The following is a 6,000-nucleotide window of genomic DNA, read 5'->3' on the forward strand; positions in this document are numbered from 1 at the left end:
CTGAACTGTTCTGGTGTGTGCTGCTGACTATCAATTAGAGCAAGTAGAAACAAATTAATTAACTGTGTTAATTTTGTGACCTGCTAGAGTAACACCTCATATTAGCTTGTAAAAGCAACACATTGCCCTACATATGCTTTAATATGCAGGTCTGGGCATTTCAACAACTTTAGAGATGACTTAAGGCTACCCTCATTTGTATTTTTTTATTATTATTAATTTATATTCTTTCTCTTCTTTGTCTCTTTACATTTGACAACAAAAGTGACATTTCTTGCAATACCACAGCCTTTCGCATACAGCTTTGAATATGATGAAATGTCATGCCTCCAGGCCATATTTTTCAAAAAGGCCATTGTAATTCATCACAGCAGCAATGCATTACTTGCTATATTTTCGCACCATCTTTACCATGCACCAGAATTTCTCCCTAAGCACGCGCAACTAAGTGCTTTGGACTTCACCGTGGCGGTGTGGAACTTAAAAACAAAAATACCTTTTACAAACGCAGTCGCCTCTTTCAGAACAAATAGACATACGACATACTTCAACTCATGTAATTGAAAATAAAAATGTTGCCTGCATATGCGTAAAGGCCTCGCCACAGCACTGAGTGAATAAGGTTTGAAAGTTGAGGACGGGCAAAGCTGTAATATTTCAAAAGGCTATGCATAGCTGTAGTAATGTCCGTGGGCGCCCCCATCTCAACTACAGAAGAAGGCAGTCGAAACCTCGTGGTAGGTTTTTCTTTACCTATATCTCGATTGGAAATCAATAAATCACAGCGAAAGCATGAACACTACACAATGAAATAGTCGTTGTATCACTGTCAACCATATGCGTAATGGAAGTTCGTCTTTTTGCCACAATAGTCAACACCTTTCCTCTAACTCAAGCCCCGAGCCTCCACAGCGAACTCAGTGAAAACGTTCATAACCCACCGCGTACCCCTTGTATTCCTTACCTTCTACAGGAGGGTAATAGTTGCAGGAATCTGGAGAAACTAGCAGAAACGCGCATTCTTATGGCAGAAAATCCGAACTGGGCCCTCCATTAGACGCGGGCGCAAAGTGCAGCGGAATAGTTGAGAAAAAGAAAACCGAACTTTTCGCTGAGTGGGTACTTAAAAACTGAGCTGGCTGGAAACGTCCCGGTGAAATAAAAGTGCAAAGACGCAGAAAAGGTTGCTCCTTTAACTCCGGACGCTACTCTTGGGAAAGTTACGGTGCTCTGTGTGTATACCTCTCATTCCCTTCCCTACTCGTACGCTCTGCCTTCCACTACAACTGTCTTTTTCCACAGACACATCCGTGAAACCAGTATCGAATTGCTCAGCAAATCATGGCAGCAGTTCGTAGCCTGATCGTCAAACCAGGAATGTTCCAGCCCCAAAGCCCAGTCCTTGGATGTGTTGTGGGCTATGCAGAGGAGGAGGGGGTAGTAGTGCTATTGCATTTGTGTTAACAAGCTCCTTCCCCAAACAAAACGGCTGTATAGACCTCCCCTTAAGTGTGACATTGCTTTACATAAATACTTGATAGACTTTTCTATGAAAACTAATCGTATTTGTTGTGGCCCGGTGCTAGGCAGAAATTGTCTTTTAAGTTTATTTCAATTCAATGCCTTTTGTCGAATTAGTTTTCTTAGTCAAACGTATAGCTTGTGTAGTCAATAATAATCTAATTTACATGAAAAAAGAATGAAATCTGTTTTTGATATGTAGACTCTGCCCGTCACGTGTTTTGAATTCTTGAGTAGGCTGCATCTTTGTCCAATGGGCAATTTAATTGACTTGGTTTTTGGTATGTGATATTCCTGTGTTTGTGTGACTAGTTGATGAATGCAAAACTGAAAATGATTTATGAAACAACTGATCCATATATAATAAAGGTATTGAATTTGCATTTGACCTGACACACACACACACACACACACACACACGCACGCACGCACGCACGTACGCACGTACGCACGTACGCACGTACGCACGTACGCACGTACGCACGCACGCACGCACACGCTACCTACTTTCTCCATCTCTCTCTCTCTCTCTCTCTCTCTCTCTCTCTCTCTCTCTCTCTCTCTCTCTCTGCACATGTGTGTGTGCGTGCATGCGTGTGTGTTTGTGCGTGTGCGTGCGTCTGTGTCTGTGTTTGTGCAAGTGCCAGATATCAAGAAAGACAGATTAAGTGTGAGAAAGCATCATCTGTTGCGTACCGGTATAACGACATGTGTGAATGTGTGTAGAAGTCCGTTCTACAGACTTTGTACTAAAATACACCCAAGCAGGTGCCATGCACTCAGTCCATTTGATTGCCAAACTCTATGGACCCTCAGTCCTGTGTGTCAATGAACACTTGGTGGACTGTTCAACAGGTTCTAATTTGATTGCTATTTCAAAATCAAAGTTGAAAATGAATATATATAGGCTACCATTATTGTTTTTATTACTCAAGCATTATTATGGAATAGTGCAACAAAGACAATTCCACTATTTTGTTAATTTTTTTGGATAGTGTTCTAGTTTAAAATAAGTCACGCTTTTGGTTCATGGTCAGTTTTTACTGAAACACTTCAACTGAGGTTGAAAGAGGGCAAAGTGTTTAGGAGGGACCACGTGCTTTCCTTCATTTGAGTTTATACTTATAGCTGTACTTTATACTTTTGCAACAAATGTGGAAATATTGGTATGTTTAATGATCACAATAATATCAACAAAGTAAAATACCTTGGATTTTTTATGGGCAGTAAATTATAAATAATTTACAAGCAGTTTATAACGAATGTAATGTTATGGCTTCATTTGGAAAACTATGTTGCCATGGCGGTCGATTGGGAGGTCAGCCTCTATCCCCCCCAAAAATGTGAGTGGTTGTTAAACTTTTGAACCTCTGACCTGTATGAATGTTTGTTATATATGAGCTGTATGCTTGCACATATATTTACCAAACCATCATCAAAGTGTCAATCAAAACTGGACATCAAAAGTCAACAGAAGTTAATGGACCATTTCAGTACATTCACAAAAATACATCTCATTTAAAAAAAAAAAGCTTCAAGCATTTGCCTCTATGAATTTATGACGGATATAAACATTTTTCTACACTCTCTCCACTTCATAATATACTCTGTCCATCTCTGGGGCACTGGGGTTTACATGTGAGGAGAAGGATGAAGAAGGAGGTGGTGTGTGTGTGTGGGGGGTGGGGGGGTATGTATGTGGAGCTGAAAGTTGTGATTGGACACAGTGGCGTATGAAAGGCCGAGGAGAGGTCTGTCCGCAGGGAGCAGAGGTCCTCACACAATGGCCTCCCGAGGGGCTGGTGGGTCGGAGCGGGGCAGAGGAGAGAGGAGAGGAGAGAAGGAGAGAGGAGAGGTGGGGGTTGGCAGGAGAGGAGAGGAGAGGAAAGGAGGGGAGAGAGGGGGAGAGGAGAGAGGAGAGGAGAGGAGAGGACAAGGGAGGGCAAAAGGAAAGGAGAGGGGGCTGGAGGAGAGGAGGAGGCCACTGCTGGGAACTGAAGCTGACAGCAGCACAGACACTTCTCCCGCTCCCAGAGAGCCGCGGCTGTCTCACTCGGGGACCCCTGCGGTGGCGCTCGCATATCCCCGCTGACCTGCCAGTTCATGCCACCACTGTGACGAGGGCCAGAGTCGCGACTGACCGACCAGGCCAGACCAGGCTGTGGTAACAACACACTAGCAGCCTCTCTTATCCCTCCTGCTTTAGATCATTACAGCCAGATAGAAAAACAGATACAAAGTGTTGTAAAGATAGCGAGGGGCATTCAGGCGGTTTCTCAACATGCTCCAAAGATAGCCAGAACATGCCAGGAACTCTCCAGAAAAAGTAACTTATGTAGCTACACAAAGGCAGGCGGGTTGAAAATAGATAGATTGTAAAAGTTACACTTCAGTCTCATTGCTCTGCTAAATCATTATAGCCAGACTAGATGGTACAATGTGTTGTTAAGATAGCCAGAACATGCACAGAATTCTTAAAAAAATACTAAGGCAAGCAGGTTGAAATTAAATAGTTTATAAACACATTAAAAGCCAGACAACAGCCTGGCATGGCTCTGTGTTTAGTTCATAATAGGCAGATCTAATGTTTGGCACATAGGTAGAGCATGCACCTGAGCCTCCAAAAAAGCAACTTAGCACACAAACATTGGCAGGTTGCAAATAAATAGTTTAAAAAACACATTAAAAGTTACGTACCTCTTCTAAGGCCCACTGACTCCGCCATTGGACTGCATGACCATTAACTCGAACTCTCTGGCCATAAATAGGCTATCACAATGAAAATAGTCTGTTCCAAAAGAATTTATCAAAAATATGACGTGTGTGTGTGTGTGCTTAGACATGGGTTCACCGTGTTTGTAAACACAATGTTGTGAGGAGGGGCAAGACACTGGCAGCCAACCACGTGAGCTAATTTTTTTAACCGACAGGCAGCGGTTTCCAACAATCAGAGGTTGAGTTGTGCGCAGCTAGTGTCGCGCAGCCAGGAGAAAACAAAAATGTAGAACCCATGTATTTCACAATGTCTTTCTTTAACCACTCACCAATTCCAGCCATTGCATTGGTTGGTTGATTAGCTTCAGGCCTTTGTCAACAGTGTGTTTACAACCTGCAAAATCAAACACTTTAGTGTTTACCCAGTCAGCATGGGCCGTCTGGGGACCCTGGGCCACAGTCATCAAAGAGTCATTTCAGCTAGTCAGCCGGAATGCCATTGGCGTGTGTGTGTGTGTGTGTGTGTGTGTGTGTGTGTGTGTGTGTGTGTGTGTGTGTGTGTGTGTGTGTGTGTGTGTGTGTGTGTGTGTGTGTGTGTGTGTGTGTGTGTGTGTGTGTGTGTGTGTGTGTGTGTGTGTGCAGGGTCGCTGACAGCTTTGGCCGGGCCGGGACAAGGCCATCTGAAAGGACCGCCCTGCCCAATAGGTGCAATGTAATGAGGAACCAATTCTGGGGCCCATCTCTCCATGGGCCCAGGACAACTGTCCCCTTTGTGTCCACCCCCCTGTCGGCAAACCTGTGTGTGTGTGTGTGAGTGTGAGTGTGAGTGTGTGTGTGTGTGTGTGTGTGTGTGTGTGTGTGTGTGTGTGTGTGTGTGTGTGTGTGTGTGTGTGTGTGTGTGTGTTAAAGGCATTCTGGGGCTTGGGCCTGCCTGATGAGAGTGAGAGAGAGAGTCTTACAGTTTTTGCCAACTGCTTGAACACAATTTGCAAAATTTTGCTCATAGAGTCAAAACTCTACACACAAGCCAATTACTCTCAACACTTGAAGATAAACCCTTCACATATATGGCAGCATGAAACTCTGCTATCAAAACCTTAACATTGCCATAAAAACTCAACAATCTTTTGTCAAAGCCTCATTTTCATGTCAAAAGACACACATTAGCACCAAATGAGAAAATAAATTAGATCAATGTGAAAACAGTTGTCTACTTAATACAAAACACAGCGGTCTTTCTTTTTGTGACAGTCTATTCAGACTCACAGAATGTACATATTCACAAGACCCCAAAATTCAATACTGTACATTACATAGTAACTGCACCTTACAGTACAGGACATTAAACTAAAACAAAATATAAACAGTAGGCCTACATCGCTCTCAACACAATAGTGTGTAGGTGAGCTTATGGACCATTTGTTTGTGTATTGGGTATGTTCACAAATTTTCAAACATCTAAATGATATAAATATGTGGTTGACGTTAACATGCTGTAATGAAAAACATAGTCAATATACTTTTTTGTTTGGGTATGAGGTATGAGGTTTGCTTATGAAGTACAATACTTTTCCAGACACACTATGCAGCTGACATCTACTATTAGTATGTGTATTTCTACAGACTATCAGGTTCATACCTAATATGTGATGATGAAGACAAAAGGCTACTCCTGCCATCAGGGTAGGTTTTGCAGAAAGTGAGTCAGTCAATGCCACTCCATATTCTACTCTTTAGTACCGTTGTGCTATTTGTTGTTTTGTT

At 42.8% G+C, this 6,000-nt stretch overlaps 1 protein-coding gene across 1 annotated transcript in view; it reads right to left on the reverse strand.

Annotated features, from left to right (window-relative positions):
• Positions 1-1,393, reverse strand: part of cdon (cell adhesion associated, oncogene regulated) — a 58,861-nt gene extending 57,468 nt beyond the window's left edge. The window contains exon 1 of the mRNA XM_063205261.1: positions 965-1,393. The gene's annotated coding sequence lies outside the window, so the exon portion shown is untranslated. The remainder of the gene's footprint in view (positions 1-964) is intronic.
• Positions 1,394-6,000: the final 4,607 nt, after the last annotated feature.

This window comes from Engraulis encrasicolus, chromosome 8 (assembly GCF_034702125.1).
Source record: "Engraulis encrasicolus isolate BLACKSEA-1 chromosome 8, IST_EnEncr_1.0, whole genome shotgun sequence".
NCBI classification, from domain to species: domain Eukaryota; kingdom Metazoa; phylum Chordata; class Actinopteri; order Clupeiformes; family Engraulidae; genus Engraulis; species Engraulis encrasicolus.